General features: G+C 52.5%; 1 protein-coding gene across 1 annotated transcript in view; it reads left to right on the plus strand.

Moving 5' to 3' along the window:
• DNAJC21 (DnaJ heat shock protein family (Hsp40) member C21) overlaps positions 1–13,133 on the plus strand; it is a 203,182-nt gene that overhangs the window by 152,693 nt on the left and 37,356 nt on the right. The window lies entirely within an intron of this gene.

Raw genomic sequence — 13,133 nt, forward strand, 5'->3', positions numbered from 1 at the left:
AAACACTCAAGCTTCGGCGCGCGGTGCGCTTGGAAGCTAGGCAAGCGGCCCCGGATCCGGAGAACATCTTCGGCGACCAGGAAGAAGAGGTCCAGGGCCACCATCTACAGATCTCCCCATCACAGACGGAGGTCGAGGCGGATCCGGGAGACGACGACGGAGTCGCGGGTCAAGTCCTCGAATACGTCGAAGAGGTAGGAGACGACGATGAGATTTATGGGGCCGCGGCAGACAGCTCGGGGGACGAGCTCTGCCCCGAAGGTTACGAAGATACCGACCGGGACACGGGATCGCCTGTCGGCCTTACCCAGGACCCGTTGCCGCAAGCCACAGCCCCGCCTTCGGGCCCGGCTACGGACTCACTTGCTGGGCACGCTGTTTCGAAACCGAAACCGAAACCATCGGGGTCGTCAACACCTAAAATGGCCGACCCGAAATCGAAACTGAAACCTAAGGACTCGAGTGTCCCTAAGATGGCTGCCGTGCCTGTGAAGAAATCGGTGCCCGTCACCCCATCGGCTCCGTCGACCTCCGGTCCGCAGAAGCCGAGGAAGTCTGTCGATTCCGATGCTCCAAAATCGAAACCGACGCCCGAGGAAGGGGCCCCCAAGAAAGATGGTCGGCACGGATCAGCGGCTACGGCGCCGTCCAAGCCCGCCAAGGTCGGCTCCAAAGAGGCTACGCACAAGAAGCCTGCGCCCCGGCCTCTAGAATCGGAGGTGCCGAAGACGGTTTCCGCGCACAAACCGCACAAGGCCCACGAGGACGTCGGATCCGAAGGACCGCTCAAAGCATCCTTGTCGGCGACGAAACCCACTGGCAGTGTACCGTCCCCCATTGCGGAGTCACTGCAGAGAATCAGGGAGAAAGCCTTTGCTCCATCGGCTCCGATGCCATCACCGCAGCCGCAAAAGGACGCTACGGCAAAGCCTTCTGGAAAAATCCTCTTTCTCTTGCCACCTAAGGAGGCGCCGAAAGCGTTCTCGACGAAATCGGCTCCGAAACAGGGTTCCTCGCTGGCTGACCCTCTTCCACGTCGTGTACTCGAATCGGAAGACGATTCAGAGCATTTCATCGATGCTGCCACCGGCAAGCTGACACTCTATAAAAGGAAGATCACTTCTGAGCCGGTGGACCCCTACATCATCCCACTGAAGAAAAAGAGGGTGCCCCTTGACGCCTCAGGCCTCACGGAACCGATTCAGCCTCCTCCAAGACGGAGCCCTACTCCCTCCCCAGAACACTCTGTGGGTGAGGAATATGATGAGGATGAGCAGTACAATTTCCCTATCGATGAACCTGATGTACAACCGGATTCATACGACGACACTGGTGACCAGAGCACCCAAGGTGTGGGCCAAGACCCGCAGACCTTTAATGCACGTGCATCCCCGACTGAGGACTCAGCAGGATTTCATGCACTAATTGAAAGGGCGGCGGCCAATCATGATGTAAACATGCATGCCGACCCGGTTGAGGAAGACTTCCTTTTCGACACCTTTGCAATATCTGAAAGGACAGTAAAAACTCTTCCTATGCTGAAAGGTGTCCTCAAACATGCTGGGGACATTTTTAAGGAGCCTACGAGGGCGAGGGTGGTCAACCCTCGCATTGAAAAGAAGTACAGGCCTGCACCTGCGGACCCCGCCTACATCCGGGGACAATTGCCACTGGACTCTCTTGTGGTTGCCAATGCCAGGAAACGTGCCAACTCCCAGACAACGGGTGAAGCTCCTCCCCCGGACAAGGAGTCCAAAGTGCTAGAGGCGGGAGGCAAACGGGTGGCTGCACAGGCGGCGAACTTTTGGCGCATCGCAAATACACAGGCGCTCCTGGCGCGTTATGATAGGGCGCACTACGACACCCTAGAACAGGTTATACAACACCTGCCCCCACAGTTCCAAGAAGGCACCAAGATGCTTATTGAGGAGGGAAAGCTAATATCAAACGCAGCCATCAAGTGTGCACTTGACGCTGCGGACACAGCTGCTAGGGCTATCAACACTAGCGTTATGCTGAGAAGACAAGCGTGGCTCCGCATCTCAGGGTTTAAGCAGGATATTCAGACAACAATTCTTAATCAGCCAGTCAATCCTGATGGTCTGTTTGGTCCGGATGTTGACACCACCCTAGAGAAAATAAAGAAGGACACAGAAACAGCGAAGTCTATGGGGGCCCTACAGTCCCAACAGTTTCGTGGCAGCAATTTTCGTCGCTCAGGTGCACGTGGAGTCACCAGAGGACAAATGGGTCAACAATCCCAGTTCTCCAAAGGTGGGGCGCAATCCTCGTTCCCTAAACAGAACAAGGAAGGTTACAGGAATAACAGCAACAGAGGTCGCGGCAGAGGAAACAACAGCTCCCGCACCTCTACTCCAAGCAAACAGTGACTTTCTGTCACTGCCCCCCGACCACCTAACACCTGTCGGGGGGAGACTGCAGCAGTTCCTGCCCGTCTGGAGAAACATCACCACAGACAGGTGGGTGCGACAACTAGTCCAGTATGGTTATTGCCTAGAGTTAAAATCCACTCCACCCAACATCCCACCGAGGCAAAGGCCTATGTCCGCAGAGCACTTGCACTTATTGCAGCAGGAAGTGGTGGCGATGCTGCAAAAAGGCGCAATCGAGCTCGTGCCGGTGGGGGAGGAAGGCACAGGGGTATATTCCCTGTACTTCCTTATTCCAAAGAAGGACGGTTCTCTCAGGCCCATTCTCGATCTACGTCCCCTCAACCTGTACATACTGTCAGAACATTTCCATATGCTTACACTGCAGCAGATTCTTCCCTTGCTAAACCAGGGAGACTTCTTAGCAACCTTAGACCTCAAGGATGCTTATTTCCACATTCCACTACACCCGTCACACAGGAAATACCTCAGGTTCACTATTCAAGGCAGGCACTACCAGTTCAAAGTCCTACCCTTCGGAGTCACAACAGCCCCGAGGGTGTTCACCAAGTGTCTAGCGACAGTGGCGGCGCACCTCAGGAGGCAGAATATCCATGTCTACCCCTACCTAGACGACTGGCTCGTACAAGCCGAGTCAGAGCGACAGTGCGCCGCAGACATGTCGACTACAATTCACCTTCTTCACGATCTGGGTTTCTCCCTGAACTACCCAAAATCGCATCTTCAGCCGGCGCATGTCCGGCAGTTCCTAGGTGCAACGATCAACACCCTGACGGCCATGGCTCAGCCAAACCAAGTCAGGATAGACAGCATGCAGGCTCTGATCCAAAAGTTCAGGCCACAACACTCGCTTCCGGCGAGAGTGTTCATGCAGTTGATAGGCATGATGGCCTCCTGCATCTTCATAGTCCCTCACGCACGGCTACATATGCGCCCGCTCCAGGAGTGCCTAGCGAATCAGTGGACACAGGCTCGTGGGCAATTGACAGACCTAGTGTTGGTTACCAGTCGGGCATACGACTCTCTGCATTGGTGGACTCCACACAACCTTTGCAAGGGCCGACTGTTCCAAGAGCCCGTGCCGCAGATTGTCCTGACAACGGACGCATCTCTCCAGGGATGGGGAGCTCATGTGCTCACTTACACAGTGCAGGGACTATGGACGACGCAGCAACAGAAGATGCACATCAACTATCTGGAACTGATGGCAATCTTCATGGCGCTCAAGTCCTTCATTGTACATCTGTGCAACAAAGTCGTGCTAGTCCGGACGGACAACATGACAGCGATGTACTACATTCAAAAGCAGGGAGGCACCCACTCGCCACAGCTGTCTCATCTGGCTCAGAGCATGTGGAAGTGGGCCATTCAGAGGAACATTTTCCTCATGGCAGAACACCTCCCGGGAAAGGACAATCAGATGGCGGATCTGCTCAGCAGATACAGCCATCAAATGCACGAGTGGGAGATACACCCATCTGTTCTCCACCCGTACTTCCAGCAGTGGGGTCATCCGGAGATAGACCTGTTTGCCACAAAAGAGAACGCAAAATGCCAACTCTTTGCCGCCAGGTTCCCTCACCCACAGTCGCAGGGGAATGCGATATGGATGAACTGGTCAGGCAAATTTGCGTACGCTTTTCCGCCAGCCCCTCTAATACCGCTGGTCGCAAGAAAGCTAAGGCAGCACGAGATGACTCTCATCCTAGTTGCTCCAACGTGGGCGCGCCAGGCTTGGTACACCACGTTCCTCGAACTCTCAGTGGTGCCGCATCAAAGACTGCGCCTCACGCCCAGTCTTTTGATGCAGAACCATGGAGACATTCAGCATCCAGATCCGCAACAGCTCAACCTGGCGATCTGGCTCCTGAAGTCCTAGAGTTTGGATACCTTAACCTACCTCCAGAATGCATGAGTATCATCAAGGAGGCGAGGAAACCAACTACTAGAGCATGCTATGCTGCTAAGTGGAAGCGTTTTGTCATCTACTGTACGTCCAATGACATCAACCCACTAGATGCATCTATCCCCAACATCATCTGTTATCTGTTACATCTCTACAAGTGCAACCTGGCGTACACTTCCATTAGGATACATCTATCAGCCATAGCGGCTTATCTTCAGAACAGGCAGCACCTCTCTGTCTTCAGAGTGCCCGCCATTAAAGCCTTCCTTGAAGGTCTGAAGAGAGTCATTCCCCCAAGGACACCACCAGCTCCGGTGTGGAACCTCAACGTCGTTCTCACCAGACTGATGGGACCGCCATTTGAGCCACTGCACTCGTGTGAGCTCCAATTCCTTACGTGGAAAGTGGCTTTTCTTATAGCTATTACGTCTCTGAGGCGTGTCAGTGAGCTGCAAGCGCTCACAATACAAGAGCCATTCATTCAAATTCACCCAAATAGGGTAGTGCTACGCACTAACCCTAAATTCCTTCCTAAGGTGGTGTCACAGTTTCATCTAAATCAGACCATTGACTTACCAGCATTCTTTCAAAACCCGCAAACGGTGGCGGAAAGGATGCTCCATACCTTAGATGTACGAAGGGCGTTGATGTACTACATAGACAGGACACAACACTTTCGAAAGACAAAGCAACTCTTTGTTGCCTTCGCACCACAACACAAAGGCAACCCAATCTCCAAGACAGGGATAGCCAGGTGGATTGTTAAGTGCATCCAAATATGTTATCAGAAAGCGAAGCGCACTTTAACAATACCCCCCAGGGCGCACTCCACACGCAAACTGGGGGCATCCATGGCTTTCCTGGGTAACATTCCTTTGGAGGACATTTGCAGAGCAGCCACGTGGGTCACACCACACACCTTCACAAAACACTACTGTGTTGATGTGCATTCCAAACAGCAAGCTGCTGTAGGACAGGCTGTTCTCAAAACACTTTTTCAAGTTTCTGCAGCTGGCACGGGCAACCGCCGCTGATGGAGGGACTGCTATGTATTCTATGCTAAGATATGAATTTAGCAGCCCACATGCCTCGAACTGAATATGCTACTTACCAGTATGCATCTGTTCTTGGCATGTAGGGCTGCTAACATTCATATCGCCCGCCCTCCTCCCCGGTGCCTGTCGCAGCTGCAGATATACTATTGTATTTATTCATTAGCATGGACATCCTTTACACTTTTCACTCCATCTTCTGCCACAATGGCGAAAAACAATCTGGGGATGGAGCCGATGCCCATGCGCACTGTAGTCCAGGGGAGGAGCCACCTATCTCAGGATACTTCGAAGACTCTTCCAGGACAACAATGTGCAATCATCCGAGCCCAACACTAGGCGGCGATCTAATGCTAAGATATGAATGTTAGCAGCCCTACATGCCAAGAACAGATGCATACTGGTAAGTAGCATATTCAATATTGTGTAACTTACTTGGGCTTCATTTCCAGGCGGGGGTAAAGAAATCTGCTGATGTTTCAACTACCTATCTCTATATTGACCTGCCTTATTTTTTTTTATTATAAATATTTTTATTAACAACCAACAATACAAAACATCAGGTGACATTAACCGTTTTCATAATTGCCATGAATACAGTTCCATATTATGCAAGATGATGATCACAATATACAGATAGTGGATCAAGGGGATTCATGTTCCTCCACTCCTTCCACACCGACGGGGCGTACAAATGTCTCCACAGTATTGATTCCAGTCACCCCAGACCTTACCCCATTTCTCAGGAAGACCCCGTGTCACATACACCGACCTCTCCCGAATTGAGCAATATTACGCCTTGCTAACATGCACGCCAACGTAACCCATTGTCTCCTGTGCATGTTGAAATCTGTGGGCTCCCAAACACTTAATAGACATCTGCGGGCTTCCAGTCGCAGCTCCACCCCCAGTGTAACATGGATTCTCACCCAATACTCCTGCACCACTGCGCAATGCCACAGTATATGCATAAAAGTTCTGATCTCCCCACACCCTCTCCGACACTCATCGCTCTCCGCTCGACCCATATGAACCAGGCGAGGCCCAGTGACATAGGTCTTATGGAGGATCTTTAATTGCACCAATCTAAGCCTCATCTGGACCGCCACCACCCGCGGTGAAGTAACCGCCTCACGCCAGTCTTCATCGGCCATCTCAACCCCATCAGCAGTCCAGTGGGCCCTGACAAGTACCAGTGGGTCCTCCATGCAATTTATAAGCTTTTTATATATTAATGAAATAGTCTTCTCCGGGAGATGGCCGTCCAACACTCGGTCTTCGAGTGGGGAGGCCTCAGGAGGAGTCTTGTCTCTAGGAATATGCGTGAGTAGTGCGTGCCTGACCTGAAGGTGGCGAAATTGCCCATTGTCATGAAGATGATACTGTTCCTTAGGTGAACTAAAGGCATGTACCGTACCTTTCCCCCAAACATCTTTGATCTGCATGATCCCATTTGTCAAATCCCTTGGTCTTCCATAAACTCCCCAGCTTCTCTGAGTTCCACAATGGGGTGGCCAGGGTATCTTCCCCTCCCACTTAAGATGCCTATTTGCCCCATGCCACACTTGCACCGCGTGCGCGGTTGGTCCCGCAAGGGGGAACCGGCGGGTGCAGCGTAGAGTGCCCTAGTGAAATCACCCCCCGGCACCTGCCAACGGTCCATGGCATACCCGGGATCCCCGGGGGGGCCCATATCTAGCATGGTTCACCGCTGCTAATTGGGAAGCCCAATAGTATTTCCGCAGATCAGGCAAACCTATTCCCCTATCGTACCAGGGAAGACTGAGTTTAGAAAATGCAATACTGGGTACACCGTCCCAGAGAAGCTGTCTCCGAAGGTCCTCTATTTCCCTGAAATAGTAGACCGGCACTGAGTCCATCGCGTTCTGTAGTACATAGAGAAATCGGGGAATGGCTATCATCTTGAACAGTGTTGCTCTTCCCAGGAGCGAAAGTGGAAGTGCCCTCCAACGCGCCACATCCACTTTAAACTGAGCCAGGGGAGGGCCCAGGTTACTGGCATATCTTAACTTCGGGTCCAGTGTGACATAAATACCGAGATACCTAAATCCTGTCGGCTCATTTGCATCAGGCAGGTTTCTGGGATGACCGGTGGGTCACCTCTGAGAACGAAAAGCACTGATTTCGACCAGTTTATGGCAAAACAGGAATACCTCCCAAATATGGCTAGCATATCAAGAAAACACACCAGGGATCACCTCGGGTTGGTGAGGTAAAGCAGGATGTCATCAGCGTATAATGAAATGTTGTCCTCCCAATCCAACGTCCACCGCAAGACTTGAATAGATCTATCCCACCTGACCCACGCCGCCAAGGGCTCAAGGGCCAGGGCGAACAGAAACGGGGTCAAGGGACAACCCTGTCTCGTGCCTCTACCAAGGAGAAAATCGTCCGACTTCCGATTATTTACCACCACCCTAGCCAGGGGGTTCGCGTATTGAAGGCCTATCCAGGCAATAAACTGCGGTCCAAAACCCATTTTCTCCAGAACTGCGAACAGGTAGGGCCACTCGACTCTATATAAAGCCATGGTGGCGTCCAATGACACTAGTGCTGCCGGCTCCTGTATCGTCGGCATCTTACCCAGTATCCCGTGCAACCTGCGTAGATTGAGGGCCGTGTTTCGCCGCGGCATGAAGCCGGACTGATCCGGGTGTATCAACGTGGTGACGACTTTGACTATCCTTGTCGCTAGCAGCTTCGCCAGCACCTTAGGCTCAGCGTTCAGCAATGAAATAGGCCTATAGGATGAACAGAGCGTCTTGGGCTTTCCCGCTTTGTGAATGACCACTATGTTGGCCACATGCTGATCGTAAGGGAGCTGACCCTTCTCCCTACTCTCCTCAAACATGGATCGGACAAACGGAGCTCGTTTATTGGCACTCAGTTTGTATAGCTCAATGGGAATACCATTCGGGCCCGTGGCTTTCCCGGAACGCACTCCTCTCATAGCCTGCGCCACCTTGTCATTTGTAAACGGAGAGTCTAAATATTCCCGGTTGTCATCCGACAGCGTGGGCATCTGGATGTCTTTAATCATTTCACTGTTTTCCGTTTCAGAGTATCTCCCAGCCGAGGCATACACCCCACAATAATATTTCGAGAATTCAACAGCTACAGCTTGTGGGTCTGTGACAGTACTGGAGTTTTCTCCCTGCAATTCGGGCACCAGCCTCGAGGCCCACTCCACCTTTTCAAGCCACGCTATCAATTTACCGGCTTTATCCCCATGCTCGAACACCCTGCTTTGAGTCTCCTCGTTCCGCGCCCGTGCCGTATCCCTAGCTAGGCCTCTATATTCATCCTGCCTCAATTTTAGCCGATGTACACCCTCTGGGGTTGTTGCCCTTGATACCTCCCATCGCTCCACCTCCGCCCTCTCTGTCTGCCTGTCTTTGCCTTTTCTTACCCGCAACTAGGGATAAAACCTCCCTCCGAATAACCGTTTTATATGCCTCCCACAGAGTCTGCGCCGAGTCCACCGTAGCTTCATTTACTTGAAAGTATCTCTCCGTGATTTTAACTATCTCCTTCTTGGTGGCGGGGTCTTTCAAGTGCTATGCGCTGACAGGGGCTACTCTGCTACGTCCATTTGCCCCACCTCCAGCCGAAGCCAAATTGGGGAATGATCGGAGATTCCCCTCTCCAGGTGTCACGTTTCCCGTACCGTAGCAGCCTGTGCCGCTGGCACCAGAACATAATCTATTCTGGAGAGGCTGTGGTGAGCTGCAGATATGTGCGTGTAATGTATCCCATGCGGATTACGCACTCTCCACCCATCCACCAATCCCATTGTTTCAAAAAATGCGGGGAGCCACCTCTGCACCGGCCGCAGGGCTCGAGCAGGTGTCTGTCCTCCTCTCCGTCTACCACTGCATTAAAATCTCCCCCTATTACTAGGAGGCCCAGTGGCAAGGTCAAGAAAATTGCACCCAGGTCCCTGAAGGTGTCGGACTGGAGGCCGGGCGGTACATACACAGAGATGAAAGTAACCTTCTCACTGCCCTGATACCCCAACGTATCGACCCCGCTGGTCAGCCCAGGTAGCTTAAATATGCAGGGCAAAAGAGTTTTTTTACCAATACACCAACCCCCCTAGACCCCGTAGTGAAACCAGCATGTGCCGCCAACTTATAACCCCCTTTATGCAGGGCCTGCAACGGTTGCCAACAAGGTGAGTCTTTTGAAGCAGCACTACTTCTGGGGAATTGCGTTTAATCAATTGGCTAACCATTCCTCTCTTAATTTTGTCACCGAGGCCGTTCACATTCCAACGAATCACATTCATCCCCGATCCCCGTCTAATTTTCAACATTATACTGATATGGAATCCACCTTGTCATAACATTGTCACCTGATGGAAAAAGGGAAAATAAAAAAGGACCACATTGTGCTAACAATCCTGCATACAATAAATCCTCAATACTAAAAAACCCATTCGAATCCAACTCCCACCCACCCACCCACCCACCCACCCACCCTGCACCCCTGCATATGGCTGACGCCCATCCCCAACTAGTAGTGTGCCTGTCGCCCAATAACTACCCTATGAGCTAACTAAAGTTAGAAATGGGGAGGAGAACCAAACCCCTCCCCCCCACCCCCCCAACCCCCAGAACCACAACCCCAGTATTCAGGGCAATCCACAGCTATCTTACAGTCAACAGGATACAGCTAATAAAACCGCTGCGGATCAGCCTCACCAACTGACAATCCAAAACCGGTAGTATGTTCCGGCGGCCCTCTTTACTCCTGCTCCTGCTGCTCCTCTTCTCCGCCTCGGTCCTGTCTCTCCTGCTCATTCGAGTGTCTGCTGTCAACCCAGTCCGAAGCAACCTCAGGGTTATCGAAAAACCAGGCCTTCCCTCCAACTTCCACACGTAGACGAGCCGGGTGCATCACCGCATATATGAGTCCTTTGTCCCTGAGTTTTTTTCTTCACCTGAAGGAAGCTTTGCCGTTGTTTCTGCACCATCTGGGTGAAGTCCGGGAAAAAGGAAAGCGTGGCATTTTCATATCGCAGTGGGGCCCCCCTCGAGCCGCCTGCAGGATCACATCTCTGTCACGAAAATTCAGTACTCTCGCATTCATCGGGCGAGGGAGAACGCCAGGCCTGGCCTCCCCACCCCACCCCGTCACCCTATGGGCCCACTCGATCATGAAAAGGTTGCAAAGCCCTTTAGGCTTGAGATGGTTGAGGATAATATCCTCCACGAACAGGTCTGGCGCCGGGACCTCTGCTCTCTCGGGCACCCCAGGAATGCGTATATTGCTGCGCCTGGCCCTTCGTTCGTATTCATCGAACTTCCGGTCTGTCAGATCTCTAGAGGTCTTAAGATCACGCACCTCCTGTTGCAGCAGAGCCACATCGTCGATTAGGCTAGCAGTCTTGATATCGAGCGATTTAACTTTTTCACTTGCTTTTGTAAGATCTGCTCGTATCAGGTTGACCTCGATCATGACGGCGTCAAGTTTATTGTCCAATGCTTCCATTTTAGAACCCAAGGATGTTTGAACACCGGTTATGGCAGCCATGACATCAGTGACTGTGGGCTCCGCAGGAGAGCCAGAAGTAGTTCCCCCCGCCTATGGGGTCTGACTCAAGTCAGTAGGGGAACCCTTCGGCATCGTGTATTGATCCAGTTTGTTTGACTGAACACTTTTCGGCCCCCTAGAGGAGCGGTCTTGTCTGCATCTGGCTTAGTCGCCATCGGGACGCGAATCACCCTCCACCCCCCCTTATCGACTTACGAGAACTCTGCCAGAGTCCCGAGTCCCAGGGTCCACCTCGTATCTCCGGGCCGTCCCCTGACTGACAACAATTCTACCACTAAACAGATACCTTATGCCAGTGGAGGCCGTCACATCTCAGGAGTCATGCAGAGACTCCACCAGTCACGTCACATCCAGTGGCCAAGGCAAGCCTTCCACGAGGCGTCCGCCTTCCCTCTACCACAAAGGCTCCCGACCCCAACCACAGGAGAACACCCGGGTCGCCTCACCGACAGTCAGCAGCACGGGGGGTCAAAGCCAATAATCGTCGGGCACTCCAGGGGTCGCACGGCCGCCGACCTGTTCCTGAATGACGCCTGTGGCGTCCCGTTGGCAAGGTCAATGGTGCAGTGGGTAGAGGTATGAGGTCAATCCAGCATGGGCCCACAAGCCACAGAAAGTGTGTCCCTCGCTGCTGCCTTCACTCACTGCTCCCTAATACTGCACCCCTTTACCTCTCCAGGAATGACTACTTCTGGGCCGGATTTGTCTCAGGGCTCCCCGCCCAGGCGCATACCCAGGCGCCAACCAAACCAGCCGCACTTCCGTGCAAAGTCAGTGGGGCCTTAGGAGACTCCAACTCTCTGTCTTCTGCAGCTGCAGGCTTTATAAGTTTGGGCCCTTCTGCAGATGCGAGGCCGCTTATTTCACTGTCTCTTGCCCCCACTAGTGCCCCTCGCAGCAAGTGATTACAGCGTACGGCCCTCAACAGGCCAGGAACCAGCACAGAGCTTCCCACCGACCGCAGGGATCGCCGGCGTGCTCCCCCAGCACAGTGCCGGGCCGCCTCCCGTCAACGCACCGGGCCGCCTCCCATCACCGCACCTTTCAATTCCGGCTGGTTCGCGTCCTCCACGGGGGGTTGGAGACTTCCCCAGTACAATTCGGCCCCCTCTGCACCTCCGTCTCTGCGGCTCTGACGCCTCGCGCAAGAAAACATTGTCCACACCTTCTTTTAGGAGCAAGAAAGGCCACTTTTATTTTAGGACAGGTGCATCATCAATATCATAAACATATTCATTATTTATTTATTATTTACATAATTCAACTCTACAGTGAGCCTACGAAACCTAAATCCCAAAACCCCGAACAAACTCCTGCCTACTAACCCTAGCCTACCCAACGCTACCCTTCAGGATGGCCAACCCGCTCCAGGCTGCCCACCCCCACTAACAAAAACCCGCCTACAAAAGAACAAAGGCACCCATCCTAACAGTGGCAAACCTACCTAAACTAAAACAGTGCCTAGAGCACCGCAAAAGAACAAACCCAGAAATAAAGAAAGAAAAAGAAAAAAGAGGGAGGGTGGGTGGGGCAAAACAACCTCCCTACACGCCTCCCGCCACGCAGTTGCTAATCCCCGCCTGACTTCCCCTTTTCAACCCTCTGCTAATCAGCCCCCCACCTGTTGATGTTCCTCGCGCGAACCTGCCCAGGGAGAGACCGGCTCGCGCCTGGCTCTCCCTGGGTCCCCCCTCGCGCAAGAAAACATTGTCCACACCTTCTTTTAGGAGCAAGAAAGGCCACTTTTATTTTAGGACAGGTGCATCATCAATATCATAAACATATTCATTATTTATTTATTATTTACATAATTCAACTCTACAGTGAGCCTACGAAACCTAAATCCCAAAACCCCGAACAAACTCCTGCCTACTAACCCTAGCCTACCCAACGCTACCCTTCAGGATGGCCAACCCGCTCCAGGCTGCCCACCCCCACTAACAAAAACCCGCCACCCAGGAAAACCTTTAGCGTTTTCCTGCCCCACCTAAAGGAAAGGAAGGAGCACACCACAACTGTACTTGAAGAACCTTGCTAATCAAGTCCCTGAGTTCAAGGAGGTAAAAAGAGAGGCCCAAAGCTGAGAGATGCACACCGTCCTCACAAAATAAATGATGTTCAGATACTTGTAAATGATAATGGTTCAAACTGTATATCCCCCAATGTTGACAAAAAAGGCGCATTGTC

Source organism: Lissotriton helveticus, chromosome 2_1 (genome assembly GCF_964261635.1).
Source record: "Lissotriton helveticus chromosome 2_1, aLisHel1.1, whole genome shotgun sequence".
Classification (NCBI taxonomy): domain Eukaryota; kingdom Metazoa; phylum Chordata; class Amphibia; order Caudata; family Salamandridae; genus Lissotriton; species Lissotriton helveticus.